Genomic DNA, 18,647 nt, shown 5'->3' with positions numbered 1-18,647 from the left:
TTATTTGTTCTTAATGACTTCAACTTCTTTTTTGTTTGATTCTCAATCAAATTCTTCCATTCAACAAATTTTCTCTAGCTTTCAACTTTGTTTTTCAATAGATATGTCCTATCCTCCTTGAGTAATCATCAATAATGGAGAGGAAAAACCAAGATCCATCCATTGTAGGAGTTTGTTCAGGACCCCATAGATCAGCATACGCATATTCTAAGACAGATTTGGAGGTGTACATCCCTTTATTAAAAGAAACCCTGGTTGACTTACAGTAGATGCAATGTTCACAAATACACAAGTTGATTTCTGATATAGTCCCCAACAATCCTTGCTTAAAGAGATGTTTTAATTCATTCTCATTGATATGCTCTAACCTTTGATGCCATATTCTTGCTTCTGTGAAGCAATAGATGAGAAGCCAGCAACAATGTTTCCCTCTAAGACATATAGTCCATATTGGAGCTTTCCTCTCAACTTCACCATTACTCCTCTTATAACTTTTATGGTACCATTCTCATGTTTATAGGAGTTCCCTGCAATGTCAAAGATTCCAAGAGAAAGAAGATTTCTCTTTAAGTTTAGAACATACCTTACTGAGGTAAGTTCCCTAACTTGTCCATCAAACATCTTTACCAGTACTGTTCATATTCTTTCAACACTACATTCATGATGATTCCCTAGGAGATTACCTCTATTATTCTCCTTGTAGTTATGAAACCAATCCCGCTTTGGACTCATATGAAAAGAATATCTGGAGTCCAAAACCCATTCTGATTTGAACTTCCCATCTGAAACAGTAAGAACTTTTGCATCTTGGTAGTTTTCTGTCACATTAGCATTTTGAGTGTCATCATCTTTTCTATTTTTATTCTTCCTTTTATTTTTCAGCTCAAAACAATTCTTCCTAATGTGACCTTCTTTATGACAATAGAAGCACTTCTTTACTTTTCCTTGAGACCTTGATCTACCACGGTTTGTATTCTTGTTGGATTTCTTCTTTAACCTTCCTCTTACCATTAAGGTTTCAGGTTTTTTCCCTTTACCCTTCCTCAATTCTAAGTCTCTTGATCTTAGTGCATTTAAGATAATGTCCATCGTGATATTATCTCTACCATATTTTATAGCCATTTTGATTTCATTATAAGAATCAGGCACAAAATTCAACAATATTATGGCCCTATTTTCATCAGACATGGTTTCATCAATATTGCTAAGATCAACAAGACTCAATTATGGTCCTATATTTTATAATTATATTGTACAAAATTTTTATTTATTTAATAAAATATGAGATGTTTTATTTGGCATTTAGTAGCATTAAACCCACAAAGCAATAAACTAACATCCAGGGTTTATCATCTATAGCTTAAACATGTATGTAGGGATATACGGGTGGATCATGTTTAAGTGATAACCTAAATAGTTTGTAGTAGATGGATAAGGCTAGATACCTTATCTCGATGACACTACAAACACGACTCGCTTTGTAGATGTTACAATTGATGTAAAGTGCTACAAATGATTTGATTCTGTTTATTCATGTGGAGACATGTGAATGGGGGTATTCTATACAAAGAAGTTCGTATAAGACCGGACCATGAAATTACTAGTCTCATTATATAACACCATGCATAATAGAGATTTACATTTAATTAGGATGACCATAAGTGACATGACCTAAATACTGAGTGAATCGTGAACTTCTTCTATGAAGGCGGTTATTTGATTTGTATGGGTGAGAGTGGCCAGATCGCCGACTCAACAAGCCTACCATTTTAGAGATTCGTCTGATTGGAGAGTTGGTGTTAGCTCTCAAAAAGAGCTAATTTTATGTCTCTTAATTATTCTAGTTTGGATGATTCTTGTGTTCTATTTGTTTTATTTTGCAGAAGAATTGATTTAGTGGAGCAAGTACGCTGTAGAAATGAAAATTCGAGCCAAAGGAATGAAAAATTTGGAGTTGGATGCACCAAACTGAGCGGAGATGTCAAAAAGATCAAAGTACCCTGTTTCGGCATTGCAACACTCCTAAATTGCCTAAGTCCAATGCTTGCTTGATGCTTGAAGGCAGTATGCTAGTGTGCAGGGCAACGTTGCAATACTACCTTGAGCATTGCAATGCTCCGAAGATAGACAATGCCACCGTTGTGACGCCACCTCAACGCGCCTGCCCAATGTTGAAAGGTAGAATGGTCCGTGTTGCAACGCTAACCCCTAGCGTTGCAATGCTACAAACTTCAACGGACGAGCCCCCTTTACGTGCACGCAATCGAGCGTCAGAGCCCTAATGCAATGCTCTCTCTAGCATTGCGACACTGCGCTAAACCTATAAATTGTTGCTTTGGGGTTCAGTCGAGTGGTGTGAATAAATTTAGAGTTCGAGGACCTTTTTTGGGAGTCGATTAAGTCAAATTGCTGTGCAAATTTCATCATCTCAGCCTTCTTTCTACATCTTTGATTGATTTTTCGATATGCCTATGCAAGGCTAGGTAAATTTTTCTTAGGATTAATTGTATATCTAAATTCTTGAAGGTCTTCTAGTTAACTAACTTAATCATTGTGAACTCTTTGGGATGATTTGATTGACTTTTAATAGAATTTTTCTGAATTCATCTGACAAATTGGTTCGTCGAAATTCTTGTTTGCAAAATCGTCATAGCCTATGCAATATTGATGATTTAGTTGCGCAAATTAAGATCGCATGTGTAGAGTCTAGACTTTTTCTGTCTTAACAATTGAACATTTTCGTAATGCAATTCGGTTTTAACTTGTATTTCACTAAGAAAGAAGAGTTTAAATTGAATTAGGGCTAATTTCGTTTAATATCGAATTTGGCTAATTGGGTATTAGATTTTCTAATAGGTTGAGGAGTTCACAGATTTAGTAAAATTAATTAGTGCCTAATGATAGAAATATAAAACATACATACTAATCCCAAGGCTTTTTCATTGATTTAATCCAACCCTTTTTGTGTGCTCAATTTTGTTTCTTTATGTTGCGTGTCAATTGTCCTCAAATTCAATCAAAACCCCGTCACATGGAATTCTCTAATTAACCTGGCTAGTCATTACTTTCCTTGTGGATTCGACCCTGTTCCTATTGCTCTACTGCGTTTGTAGGTATAAGTATATGATCGGTGATTTTATTTCTTTGTTTGAGTCAGTGAACTTGTGCGACAAAATTTCTGTTAATTCTGAACTTTGAACAAATTAGTGTCGTTACTGGGGAAACTTAGCAACTAGCTCAGGGTAATTTTGGGATTCTTAATAATAAAAAAAGAGTTTGTTGTTGCTTCCCTTTGGTTTATGACCCGCTCCTATGGGAGTGCAAATCTTATTTTTGTTGCAGATATTGATAGAAAGGAGAGGAAAATACGAAGGAGGCGCAAAAGAGAGACACTGGAATAATGAACCAACAAGTTACTGACAACACAATAGGAGCAATGGGAGAAGAAGTTCGAGAGAAAACTCTGAAGGAGCTGGCAGAAACAGACATGGACCAGCAACCTCTATGTATAGTCTTTCCTCCTACCACCATATCGTTCAAGCTTAAACTAGGGCTGATAAACCTATTGCCAACCTTCAGAGGGATAGCAGGAGAGAATCCTCACAAACATATCAAGGACTTCCATATGATGTGCGTCAGTATGCGACCTCATGGAGTTACAAAAGAACAACTGAACCTTAGGGCTTTTCCTTTCTCGTTACAGGATGATGCTAAGGATTGGTTGTACTACTTAGCTCCAGGGTCGATAACTACTTTGAATGAACTAAAAAATAAATTTCTCAAAAAGATAAATTTCGGCTTCTAGAGCCAATTCAATTAGAAAAGACATCTATGAAATTAAATAATTTGTGATGCTAGTAACCTAGCAGTGGGAGCAGTTTTGGGACAGCGGGTTGATAAGAAGAGTCATGTTATATGCTTCGCATCGAGGACCCTGAATCCTACCCAGATTAACTACGCCATGATTGAAAAAAAGTTTGTTAGCAATTGTTTTCGCTTTAGACAAATTTCGTTCTTACATTCTTGGCTTTCCTTTATACTGACCATTCTGCTCTTAGGTACCTCATGACCAAGAAGAAGTCTAAGGCTCGACTTGTTCGATGGATGCTTCTTCTTCAGGAGTTCAACTTGACCATCAAGGATAGGAGAGGAGTAGAAAATTCAGTGGCAGGCCACTTGAGCAGGATTGTGCAAGAAGAGGATCCTAGGCCGGTACGTGATGATTTTCCTAATGAGTTCCTATTCCAGATCACTGCATCGACACCATAGTATGTTAACATGGTAAATTTCCTCGTGACTGATAAGTTTCCTTATGATATGCCTAGTTCTAGGAAGACTAAACTAAAGAGTGACTCAAAATTTTTTGTTTGGGACCTGCCATACCTTTGGAAGATTTTCTCTGACCAGATCATTAGAAGGTGTAACCCCAATGAGGAATTTGAGTCTGTACTTTCATTTTTTCATGAGATGGAATTATAGCCCTAAAAATACTGCTAAAAAGGTTTTAGATAGTGGTTTGATTTGAAACTTTCTATTTGTTGACTGCTTCGCGTTTTGTAAATCTTGTGAGAAATGTCAGAAGTCGAGATCTTTGTTTATGCCACTTAACTCTATTATTGTGTGTGAGGTTTTCGATGTTTAGGTATGGATTTCATGGGCCCGTTTCCTTCTTCCTATGGGTACTTATATATATTGTTAGTCGTTGATTATGTATCGAAGTGGATTGAGGTTATCCCCACTAGAACTATAAATGCTGCTGTTGTTTTAGGATTTTTAAGGGCTAACATCTTTTCCGGTTTGGTATCCCTCGAGCCATAATCAGTGATCAGGGTTCACATTTTTGTTACCGGACCATTGAGACTCTTATGAGGAAGTATGGAGTTCATCATTGAGTTTCTACTTCGTACCACCCTTAGACGAATGGCCAAGTAGAAATATCCAATCGAAAGGTTAAGAGTATCCTTGAGAAAATTGTTAATTGCACGAGGAAGGATTGAAGCACGCGACTCGACGACACTCTTTAGGATTACAGAACGAATTTCAAAACTCCCGTTGTGATAATGCCCTTCAAGCTTGTCTATGGCATGGCGTGCCACTTGTCGGTAGAGGTCAAGCACAAAGCCTATTGGATGGTTAAGCAATGCAATATGAATTTAGTCTAGACCGGTGAAGAAAGGCTTATGAAATTATAAGAATTGGAGGAATCATGACTTGCAGCCTATGAGAACTCGAGACTCTACAAGGAAAAGACAAAGCTAATTCACGATAAGGGTCTCGTAAGGAAGGAGTTTCAGAAAGTATTGCTTTACAATTCATAACTTTCACTCATGCCCAGTAAGCTTAAGTCCAAATGGCTTGGTATTTTTTAGATTGTTAATTTTTTCCCTATGGTGTAGTTGAGATTAGGAGCCTAGAGACTAGAAAGGAGTTCAAGTTGAATGGGCACCGACTCAAGATCTTCAATGAAGGGGAAGTCAACTAAGCTCGCTCGAATTTTTTGTTGACTCCACCCTCAATCACTTAAGCCTGTCCCCACCCAATGTCGAGTAAAAGACGTTAAATGTTGTGCTTCCTAGAGGTAGCCAGCATTAAAATTTTATATGCTTTCGTTTCTTTTTCTTTGTTTTATCTATTTCTTTTTGAATCAATAGAAAGGATAGCTGATTACACTTCTTTTTCTTCACAGGAAAATCATATTTTTGGCTCTTAAAGGATAACTTTACCTTGGTCATGCTCATGTCCAATGCCAAGGGAGTTTTCCAGTTTTTTAGGAGCTGATTGAGTCGAATTGTTGTGCAAATTTTATCATATTCAGCCTTCTTTCAACATCTTTGATTGATTTTTCGATATGCCTATACAAGGCTAGGTAACTTTTTCTTGGGATTAGTTATATGTCTAAATTCTTGAAGGACTTTTAGTTAATTAACTTAATCATTGTGAACTCTTTAAGATGATTTGATTGGTTTTTATTGGTTTTTTCGGAATTGATATGACAAATTGGTTCATTGAAATTCTTGTTTGCAAAATCGTCATAGCCTATGTAATATTGATTGATTTAGTTGCACAAATTAGGATCACATGTATAAGGTCTAGACTTTTTCTGACTAAACTCATGTATTCCATGATTTAATCTTTCTCAATTAATCATGCTATAAGATATGATTTTTTCGGCTTGTAGTATGTCTCATTGAACCCTTTCATAATGCAATTCGGTTTTACTTATATTTCGCTAAGAAAAAAGAGTTATAAATTGAATTAGGACTAATTTGGTTTAATATCGAATTTGGCTTATTGGGCTATTAGATTCTCTAATAGGTTGAGTAGTTCACAAATTTAGTAAAATTAATTAGTGTCTAATGATAGAAATATAAAACATACATACTAATCCCAAGGATTTTTCATTGATTTAATCCAACCTTTTTTGTGTGCTTAATTTTGTTTCTTTATGTTGCATGTTAATTTTTAGTAATTGTTTCTTCAAATTCAATTAAACCCTTGTCACATGGAATTCTCTAATTAACTTGGCTAGTCATTAGTTTCCCTATGGATTCGACCCCGTTCTTATTTCTTTACTGCGTTTGTGGGTAAAGTATAAGATCAGTGATTTTATTTCTTTTCTTGAGTCAATGAATGTGTGCGACAATATTTTTATTAATTCTAAACTCCAAACGGTTGGGAACACAGCTACATATGACGAAATTCACTCATTCCCCGACGTTGGAATAAGTAGATAAATTGCTTCCTTAAGGGCTGATTTCAAGACTTAAGCAATGACACCACACTCTCTCCTAGCCTGAGAGGGGTTTGGTCATAGTTGAATTATGACTTATTACTCATTAGAGGGATCAGTGGTACTTAAGGAGTTAGATGTAACTATAGGGGCAAAATGGTAATTTTGACCTAGCTGTACTTTGTAAAGGGTCATCGCACCATTGACTAATTATATCCAATGGACACATAAATATATCTGTAGTGCGAAAAGTGTAGCTGTCGATCTTTAGTAGAGTGTCTGACAGTTAATGAATGTTGAATAATTTAATTAAAGAAGTTTAATTAATTATTCAAGTACCATTACAGCTTCTAGCTACAGGTCCATGGGGTCCCCTATGTGTTGGGAATGTCCTAGAACTCGCAGTTCGTGTTAAACATTCTATTTTATCAATAACAATAATTTGTTGATTTTTCATCTTATTATTAAAATCCAATAAACGCATCCTTGGCTATAGTCTGAATGCTGTAACTTTATGTAATGACATAAACAGGATCAAGTTGACAGTATATAGCCTAAATTGTCTATGAATATATGGATGAAATTGGATATCTTACCTTGATAACACTATTAGATACGACTCACTCTGTAGTTGTTACAAGAAGTTGTAAGGTGCTATAAACGATGTGATCCATAAATCGTTCATGTTGAGACATGAGAGTGGGGGCATCCTATGAAATGAGTTTGCATATAGATTGAACCACGAAAATAGTCACTTTTCTTTCTAACGACTGTTTAATATTAAAACTGACTATTTCATTTATTATATAACCTATGTTAACTCGATCTTAATCCTGAGCTAGCTATGAACTTCTGTTTGTTCGACATTATCCTTTGATCTATAAACGGTGAGAGTAGTCCAACAACACTGCTCAATAAGCTTACCATTTTGGGGATAAGGCCGGATGAATAGCTGGGGACATAGCCTTGCAAAATGGAATTCACTCCTACCCTATTTAGGGTTAGCAGATAGGTTGTTCTCTTAATTACTGAATCCAGGTCTTGAACAATCGGGGCCTCACCTTCTCATGATAAGAGAAAGGATTTGATTCATAGAGATTATGAATCAGAATTGTTCAATAGAGGATCAATAGGAACTTAAGGAACAAGATGTGGTCACAGAAGTAAAACAATATTTTTGACCTAGCTGTGATTACGAACAATCTGTGAAGGATCGACTTACTGATTATGGTTATTAATGGACATAATATATCTACAGTGAAGGGAGTTCAACTATGGACTATAATGGAGTGTCCCATTAGTTAACGAATGGGGGTTAGATCGGACTAATGAGTTTAGCTGATTAATCTCAAATCGTTGGAGCCCATGATCTATAGGTCCGTGAGGTCCCCCTACTAGCTCGTAAATGGATAAGCTTTAGGGTAGCTTGAGAGATTAATTTGAAACGTTCAAATTAAACAGAACTAGAGAATAAATATTTAAATATGATTTAAATATATATAGATGATTATTGTGCAAAAATTATTTTAATATTTGATATTAAATTAATTTGTGAAATTAATTTAAGAAAATAAAATTTTGAATTAAAATGATTTAATATCATTTTTTGTTTTAAAAAGAAATTGAAAAATCGTTTGCATGATTGCACAAAAATGAAAAATGGGTATTTTCCATTACCATCATCTTTATGCTAACACAAAATGCATTATCTTCTTGATCTTGATTCTCCAAGCATGAGCTACAAGCCATGCACTCCATCACTTTGCATGTTCATCTATTATATATTAAGTAGAATGGAGTTATTGGAGAAGGAGATAATGAACAGAATTTTGAGAGAAATTTTTTAGAAGATGAATTGTCTTCTTCAGTTGTGCTGCTATGAGTTTCTCTGGTTTCTTTACATCTTTAAGCTGTTCTTGAGTCCCACAACTCTGCCTAAAGCTCCAAGAGCATAGTAGGAAAGACTTTGAGGTGGTTCACGTTGATAACAAGAGTAGACAGCAGCTGAACAAGCGTTATCTTGAAGAGTTCATCAAAGGTATGTACAGAAAATCCATTTTTGAGAAGAGCATGCTTTAGTTTTTGCTAAAATTAGTGAATTAGAAAGCTTATGGATCTTTGATACTTCCGCTGCATGTTGTTATACTCTTTCACTATGTAGCTCAACAAGGATTAAATGAGAATCAATTTTGAATTAATTTGAATTATTCAAATTAATTGAGGAAATTAATTATATGTGATATAATTACTATTGTGTATTTGATATATTATAATATAAAGTTTATTTGAGAGAAAATAAATATTTGAATATGATTCAAATATTAATTATGTGAATTAAATTCATATAATTAAATTTTGGTATAAATGGATTTATATTAAATACCGTGCATTGATGAGAGAAATAAAATTATAGGTTATATTGTATGTGATACAATATTAAACCATATGTTATATAACCTATAGTTATATATATATATATACATAATAGTTTTTTTTAAATTTAATTTGAATTAATAAGAGAGAAATAACATCCCTCCCCCAATTTCTCTCAACTCAATACGTTAGTGGGGGATGGTTATGGTTTTTTTTTCTTCTACACAAAAATTAGATTTGAAGAAGGAACACATATCAATTTCTATAGAAAAAACTCTCAGAACCCTTTTCTCTTCGAAATCTCCTCTCAATTTCCCTCTCTCAGAATATCAAGAACTCACACAACTCCTTGGATTCTCTTCCCAGAGAATACAGGAGGTTCTCATTAGTGATGACCAATTAGAATTTTGAGTACATTACTATTTGAGATCGATTTTGGGTAAATGGAATCACAAGAAGAAGATCATATTTTGAAGGGTTAGTCTTTCCATCTTCTCTTTTCTCAAATTTCATAAATGCACGATGTAATTTTAAATTGTTAATAATGCATATAATTTTTTTTTTCTGATTATTATGTAAAATTGTATGTTTTGTAAAAATTGAGATTTGGAACCGATCTCTAATTTCGCATTGGACCTTCACCAGTTCCTTCACCTAGATGTATTAGGCTAACAATAACACAACATATTCGCTTACTATTAGTTCTAAAATCTATCCAACCAAGTTTGAAGAAGCGAAAATATATAGATTTGAAACTCATTTTTCAAAAACTTTTGGGGACCATTTATCTTTTTAGAGTTTAATGCTCTAAATTATAAATTATATCTATATTTGTTTGGAAGAAATCATTTATAAAAATGTAGGAATATTTAGATAATTATGTTTGTTTCGAAAAAAATACGAAAATGCCTCAACCATCAAGATTAAGCCTTATATCAATAGTGCTTTTCCTAAATATTTTTCAACACCTGCTGGAAAAGAAAAATATGACGGATATTGTTGCACTTTAAAGTGAACTTTGAAAATGAATTTAAATATTATTCCATTTTTATTTTCCATCTAAATATAAAATATAAATATAGTTAATGAAAAATGGCCGTTTATTAGTGCCTAAATATATTCATTATTTAAATAAAATTTAAAATAAAGAAAAGTGACGAAAGAGAAAAATTATTAAAAAAAATATATATATTGGACAAAAATGTCATTATAGAATGTTCTCGACACAAGATCTTAAAAACCCCATGATTTAATCGGAAATCCAAAATTGATTGGATGTCTCTTACATGAACATTCTAAGATGTCTATGAATCTTTCAATACTTATGTATTCTATATAATTCAAAACAAACAGTGTAATTAAAAAATTATATATAATGAAGCCGCCATAATGTGATTGTCTAACATTAATAATAGTTGAATGAAGATTCAATAATCTGTATGCTCTATTACCACGTTATATAAATTTGAGGTATTTTTCTTTCTACTATCAGTATCATCGTATAATTTTTCGTAATTAAAATTTTTATTCTAAAAGGATTTGGACAATTTAGAAGGTGAGGGTTTCTAAAATGTTGCGGGGATGTGATAGGGAAGTGTTTGGTTTTAAATTGAATTGGGTGAGTAAGCTTGTCCACTTATACATCTTCATAGCCCATGCAGAATTCTTGTTTAAATAGAAAATAGGAGAGGAAGTGGAAAAGAAAATTGTAATTATACCATCTCTGCCCTGTTTGTCTTTTTTAAGGTATTATCTTTATTATTATTATCATTATTGTAATTATGTGAGTATAATCTGATAGATAAATATATCCTCGTACTAGAAAATTTAAGCAATGTCTCTTTAAATTTAAATATTCCATGAAACCAACTATTTAAATAAAAAATTTTAGTGAAAATTTGAATATGTAATTAACATTTTTCAATATAATTTATTTAGAAAAAAAACGAAATGAGATAATACTTCATGAAGAAGTTCATTTGTACGAATTTTCTATATTACCTTCATTCGTATGAAATGTAACAAAAAATTTCATTAGAATAAAAATGGAGAGTGAGGATAAAATAGAAAAGTCATCTTTGGCCCCGCCTGTTAACATCTCTACCGACATGTTTTTTGTGTTTGCTAATTTATTTGTTCTTTTCAAATTTTTTTTTTTTTTAAAATCCCTTTTTCTCGTGGACAAACAAGATCCTTGGGTTTCATTCAATCTTTGGCATGGAAATTTATTTATTTTCATATTGAAAATGTTTTTTTTTTCTTTTTGAGTTTAAATTTTGTATTGACTTCTAATTTTTTTAATTTTGCATAAATATTCAATTTAGTCGTTTTCTTAGAAAAAAAATTGTTTGACCAATGCCTTACATAGATATGAAGATTATTTATTTGTTGACTAGATACTCATGTGGACAAATACTTTAAAAATAATTGGAATGAAATTATATTTTTGTTAAATGATTAATGAAAACAAAAGATTTTTTTAAATGTGATTTAAATAATTAATTATAAAAATATAGTTAAAAGGAAACTATTCCCAAAAATAGGTTTGCTAAATCGTGGACGGGGTACACGAGCTCGGTAAATTGTGTACCATGTCCATGATTTAGGGGTAAATTGTGTACAATGTCCACGATTTAAGAGTAAATTGTGTACCTGGGACATGAGTTACCTTACATGGAAATAGATTTGTCAATTGGATTTCAACTAATGCGCATGTGTGCCATGTGCCACTACAAGAAAAAGAGACTCTCTCGACACCTAAAACAACCATCGAGAGATATATCGTCGGGAGAGAGAATCTCTCACGACTATATAACGGTAGCATCGTGAGTTATCGATAACTCCTGTTGCCATATATAAGTCGTCGGGAGTTCCTAACAAACTCCCGACGGGTAGACAATAGGCATCGGGAGTTCAAAAGTTCAGGAGATGTAAGTCAACACTGACCAAACTTCCGATGATTTAAGTAATTCGTTAGGAGTTTGGTAGGAACTCTTGACGACTCTCCCGACAACTCACAATAGTCATCGAGAGATGGGTTTTAAAACACCAAATCCAAGGCAGATTTGGGATTTGCCTTCTTCTTCTTCTAACCCTAGCAACCCAAGCAAATCAGAGATGAAACAACAGTGTGCTTCCATTCGTTTGTCCATTCATCCTTTCATCCGTCATCCATCGATAAGTCGTTGTTCATTCGTCGTCCAGTAAGCCATCCAATGTTTTTTTTTAATTGGACCTAAAATGCTTGATTTATTTACTCCTTTTATTGTTTAGAAGAATGTTAATTAAGGTAGTGACTTCTGATTGCTCTATTTTTCATTTTATTGAGACCTAATATAGGATTAAAATGTCTTGATTTTATGAAAATATATGTTAAAACATTCATATGAATAAATTGATATTCGTACAAGAACATGAACAGATATTGATATCAAATTCTTCCATTTCTGAAAATATTAGTGGAAGCATTAATATGTGGATGAACAACACATAGTATCACTTTAGTAACTAGGTCTTTTTGTGATTATGATCATAGTTTGATTTTGTTAGATTGGATTTATAGTTCAGTGTTGCTTTTTTTATGTCATTGTATATTCTTTTGTTCTGTTTAATGAAACCTCAATTTCGTTTTATGAACATATAGAAGCCTCTAAAAGATAACCACCATTCATCATGTACACAACATAGGTTATAATTTGTTTTGGATTACAAGTTGGGTCCAAAAAGACTTATTTTTAAGGATGAATAAAGAATGGATCAAACTTAGAAATAAGTTATCAGTTGAGTATAGAGAAGGCATATCCTAATTTTTAGATGCGGCAAATTTTCATGTTAATTATTCTGGACGAACAAGATGTCCATGCAAGAATTGTATGATTTCAATGTGGAAGTCATTAGAGAGTACGGAGCGACATCTATTAATATATGAAATATCCCTCTCATACTATGAATGGGCACATCACGGAGAGCCAGTCAATGTATCTAGAAGTTTTGAAAGACATACAATTTATTCAATACATAATGATGAAGAAACTAACATAGAGTGTAATGTTGTTGAAGAAAATGAAATGTTGAACCTTATAAATGATCTACAAGTTCTAATTGAAAACAAAGATGAAAAGGAAGAATGGATCAAGAACGAAATTTCCTCTAATGGTCTAGAAAGAGATACCACAAACTTATTTGAGGATTTAATGGCTGAAACACGTAATGAACTATACCCTGGTTCTTCGCAATTTCCATCATTGAACTTTTTAGTGAAGTTGATGCATATCAAAGTTCTAAATGGCTGGAGTAACAAATCGTTTGACATGTTGTTAGAATTGTTAAAAGCAATGCTTCCAGTCGACACCGCTATATCTACTTCCTTTTATGAAGCTAAAAAAAATTGTGACTTAGGCCTAGGTTATAAGTCTATTCATGCGTGCAAATACGATTATGTCTTGTATTGGAAAGAATTTGCATATTTAAAACAATGCCCAATTTGTGGTGAGTCTCAGTACAAATTTAATGATGACAAGTGTAAAAAAAATCCCACATAAAGTATTATGTCATTTTCCATTGATACCGAGATTAAAGTAATTGTTTGCATCAAAAGAAGGTGCTTCTGGCATGAGATGACATTAAGATAAGTGAATTGAAACAAAGGATGTGTTATGACATGTAGTCGATGCAGAGGGGTGGAAACCTTTAGATCATAAATTTTCTTATTTGGTTTTAGATCCCTGAAATGTTCGGTTAGGATTAGCTTTAGATGAGTTTAACCCATTTGGGGATATGAGTACTTCATATAGTATGTGGCCTATCATGCTAATCCCTTATAATTTGCCACCTCAAAAATGCGTGAAGGAGACAAACTTCTTCATGTCTTTGCTCATACCTGGTCCAAAATCTCCTAGAAAGGAAATTGATGTTTACTTGCAGCCGTTAATTGAAGATTTGTAAGAATTATGGATTATTGGTGTACGAAATTATGATTGTGTTACCAGTGGGTATTTTTCAATTATATGCAACCTTATTTGTAGACTATTAATGACTTTCCTGCATACGATGACTTATCTGGGTGGAGTACAAAAGGTTACCAAGCATGTCTCATATGCAAAGAAGATAAATAGTCTTTCGAGATAAGAGGAAAAATAGTATTCATGGGATATCAACGTTATCTTTCAGAGAATCATAGTTGGCATAGAGATAGGTAACATGATGGAAAAGTTGAACATAGACCGCTCCAATTGTAATGAATGGGAAGAGATCTTACAATAAATAAATATGTTGAACTTTCCTGTTCTAAGAAAACATCCATCAAAGCAAGATAAGAAAAGAAAATGAATTCTAAGCTGAACTAAGAAAAGTATTTTTTTTTCCAACTTCCATATTGGTCCAGATTATCATTACGAAATAGATTGGATGTAATGCACATTGAAAAAAATATATGCAATAAATTGGTAAGCACATTGTTAAATATTAAAAGAAAACGAAGGATAAACAAACGCTTGGAACCTACAAGATTTGAAGATTAAGAAAATACACACTCGATACAGGTCGATAACAAATTTGTAAAGTCACGTGCAATGTACACATTAACTAATAGTGAACGAATTGTGTTTTGTAAGGTTTTTAAATCAGTGAAATTTTCTGATGGATTCATAAAGCCACATGCAGTGTACACATTAACTAATAGTGGATGGATTGCGTTTTGTAAGCTTTTAAAATTAATGAAATTTTCTGATGGATTCGTGTCTAATATATCACGATGTGTGAATGATAAAGATGGAAAAACATTGGGGATAAAAACACACAACTGCCATGTTTTGCTTCATGCTCCTTATTAGTATTTGAACATACCTACTGAAGAACGTGTCCGCTGCTATTGTTGAATTGTGTACATTCTTTTGTACATTCTTTCATGATTTATGTGAAAAAACAAAACATATAAGTGATTTGAACCGACTATAAGCAGACATCATAGTCATACTTTGTAAGTTGGAGAAAATATTCTCACATGCCTTCTTCGATGTAATGGTATGCCTTGCTATTCATCTACCATATGAAACCAAAGTGGTGGGTCTGGTTAGTTATAGTTGGATGTATCCTATTGAAAGAATTTTACGAACATTAAAACAATTTGTACGGAACAAAGCACGTCTTGAAGGGTATATAGTGGAAACATATGTAATGAATGAATCATGGAACTTTTGTTTGCGATATCTAAGTGGGATTGAAATGAGATTCAATAGAGATGAATGACGATAAAATGATATTTGGTGAATTTGAGTTATTTAGGCAGAAGGTACGACCATTAAGGGTGTTAACTTTACGGTCACTATCGGCAGAGGAAAAACATATCCACATTGGTACATTCTCAACAATTGTAAAGAAATAACAGATTAGCACAAGTATGTTTCAAACTTAATAGTTTTCTAACTTCTAAGATAAATTCTTTGATATAACTTTCTAATGTTCAATTCTAGGAAACACTTGAGGTTAATTCATTGTGAAGCTCAAAGCGCCTTTGACTTATATATAAGACATCAACACAAATTTTTTGATTGGTTCAGATCTCAGGTATACATAGTATTGGAAGTTAAGAGGTGATTCATCTTTTATAGTCATTTGTAACATATAATGAATTATCAGGTTCTACAACTATGTGAGAGAAAAGATCTCTCTGATGATTTCTTTTTACTTGCAATGGGACCTTCGTTTGAGGTGCATTTTTACAATGGATGCATTATTAATGGGGTACGATTTTACATTGTAGAGCATGATAATTGTCGAGCTACACAAAATAGTGGAGTCTTGATGGTCAGAGAGATCAATGGGAATGGAAGTGTTGATAACAATTTCTACGTTGTCGTAGATGAATTATTAGATTTCCAATATGCGAATAAAAGACATGTGTTATGTTCAAGTGTAAATGGTTTGATATAGATAACAACAAAAGTAATAGGATACACGTGGATTTAGGATACAAATCAATCAACACATCTCGCTTTTGGGATGTTGATGAGCCTTTCATTTTTGCTATCCAAGCACAATAAGTCTTTTATCTCAACGACATAAAATAAGATAGCAATTGGAAAGTTGTTCACATAGTCCAAAATAAGTGAATAGGAGATGTACCAGAAGTGGAGGATTTTGAAAATGAACAATTGGATTTACTAGAAATTTTTCTTAAAAATACTTCAAAGAGAAGGAAGGGGTAAGAAGGGAAGTACAAGATGAAGTAACTTGATTAAGAACACCTCACATATGATGGAAGTAAGAGGTGAAAGCAATAAAAGACACCTCACATATAAGAATTAGGGGGTGGATGGCTAAGTTTTGGACTGAGGACACCTCAGAAGAAGCTGGAAAGTAGTTATGATGATGCAACCATGTCAAAAGGGGTGGAAGTAAGTGCTGGCAAAAGAGGGTTGTTTGGGTTGTGTATAAAAGGTAGAAAAAAGTTGTTGGTTTTTCCATGTTACAAAATCGAAAATTAAAGAACACAAAAAGGAACTCTTCTATTTCTAATTCTTATTCAGGTCTCTTCTCAAAATATTTCTAAAATTTAGGGACCGCAAGTTTAACCTTCAAAAAGACTTTACTAGATTTCAGGACATCGCATGATTTATTTCAAAAAACTTTTTTCACTGGGTGTTAAATGATTTTTTTTATCCTTGCATATTTTAGACATTATTTTTTTTTTTCTCTTTGACCTTGCGCTAATCAAAGTGTCTCGCCTTTATTTTGGCTTTCCCCCACGTCTGTCATGCGGACATCTAACTACGAGCAAGGCGCTCTTTCTCAGACTAAACTCATGGCCATTTGGTAGCGAAGTTGCGGTCATTTATTTATGCGTTGATCACGATTCCTACCTTCATTGGCTTGCCTCCACGTATATCATGTAGAAATCCAACTACGAGTAGGATCCGATCGCAACGTTATAATTTTTTTTTAATAAACAAGGCTAAAAAAAGCAAGGTTTTTTTTTTTTAATTTTATTTTGTATAAACAAAGCTAAAAGTAGCAAGGTCAAAAATGAATACGTACCCCCAAATTTAAAATGCGGCAATGTTCTCATTGCCAAAACATTGAAAGAAGTCATGCGATGTTCTTAGGAAGTTTCGTAAAGGGTCAGTTTGAAAGAAAGCTAGTAGACCACTAACTTCTAGAAATATTTCATGAGGAGACTGTCCTAAAACTAAGTTGACTCTAGTGTATACGAAAAAATAGAAGCATGTGTTTCATCATTGAAATCATAATTGGCAAAGAGAAATCCTGCGGTGACTTACTAAATTGATCAATGTTAAATGATTGCGATAACCAAAGAGGATGTGGTGATAAAATTTTCATAAAATACGATGCGGTAGTACAAAATTTGGAATAAAGTCAAGAAATGATACAACCCCTTGCGCTGTCGCCCACATTATTTGTTGACGCATCTTGCTTTGCGGCGATCTACTTTCTTTGGATTGTGGTGACGAAATTAAGTAGTTGCGTCTTCGTGTAGCACCTCCGCAATCATTTACCTCGATTGTTTGCAAAGAAAAACATCGAGAGGGTCAAATAATAAAAAAACCAAGTTAACAAAATTTTTCTCTTTTCTCTTTTTTTTTAAAAAAAAAAAATCTAAAAGGAAGACAGATAAACGATATTTAAAACAACATCATAGTAGTGAGAGTTCATGAATCATAAGTAAGAAAAAGGATACTTCATAAGACTTGCGCCCTAGATGATTTTTTGTCGCATGCCAGCGTAGAGGCCATTCCATTTTCCTTCATTCCGGATTTCTTAGGTCTACGAGGTATTTTCTCGATGAAAATCACCCCCGCAATATGCCTTAACTCCTTGCTCGTTAACCTTGAATGTACGGGTCCCTTCCTCATTAATCAGCTCAACCGCACCATGCGGGAATATTTCTTTAATTATAAAGGGTTCGGACCAGCGCGACTTTAATTTGCCAGGAAAGAGCCGTAATCATGAATTAAAAAGTAAGACCTTTTGTTCGACGTGGAGATTTTTGCCGCATAGCCAGTTGTCATGCCAACTTTTTGCTCGTTCTTTGTAAATTTGGCATTTTCATAAGCTTGCATTCTCCATTCATCAAGCTCGACCAGTTGTAGTTTTCTTGCTTCCCCTGCTGCTTTTAAGTCGAAGTTAAGCTTCTTCACCACCCACAGCACTTTGTGCTCCAGCTCTAGTGGTAAATGACATGCTTTACCAAACACCAACGCATACGGAGACATTCCTATCAGTGTTTTGTAGGCAGTCCTGTATGCCCACAGCGCATCGTCCAACTTTGTTGCCAAATCTTTTCGCGAAGGCTTTACTACCTTCTCTAGTATCAGCTTAATTTCCCGGTTGGACACTTCATCTTGACCATCCGTCTGTGGATGGTATGCGGTAGCCACTTTGTGGAGGATATTATATTTGAGCAGCAAATTTTTGACGAGTGGGATCCTTCGTCACTTATTATTTCACGTGGAATGCCAAAATGAGTGAAAATATTTTCTTCAGGAATTTGGATACTACTGCCGCATCGCTTGTGGCGCATGCTACT

This window comes from Benincasa hispida, chromosome 11, assembly GCF_009727055.1.
Source record: "Benincasa hispida cultivar B227 chromosome 11, ASM972705v1, whole genome shotgun sequence".
In the NCBI taxonomy this organism is placed as follows: Eukaryota; Viridiplantae; Streptophyta; class Magnoliopsida; order Cucurbitales; family Cucurbitaceae; genus Benincasa; species Benincasa hispida.
This window is presented reverse-complemented; position numbering follows the sequence as displayed.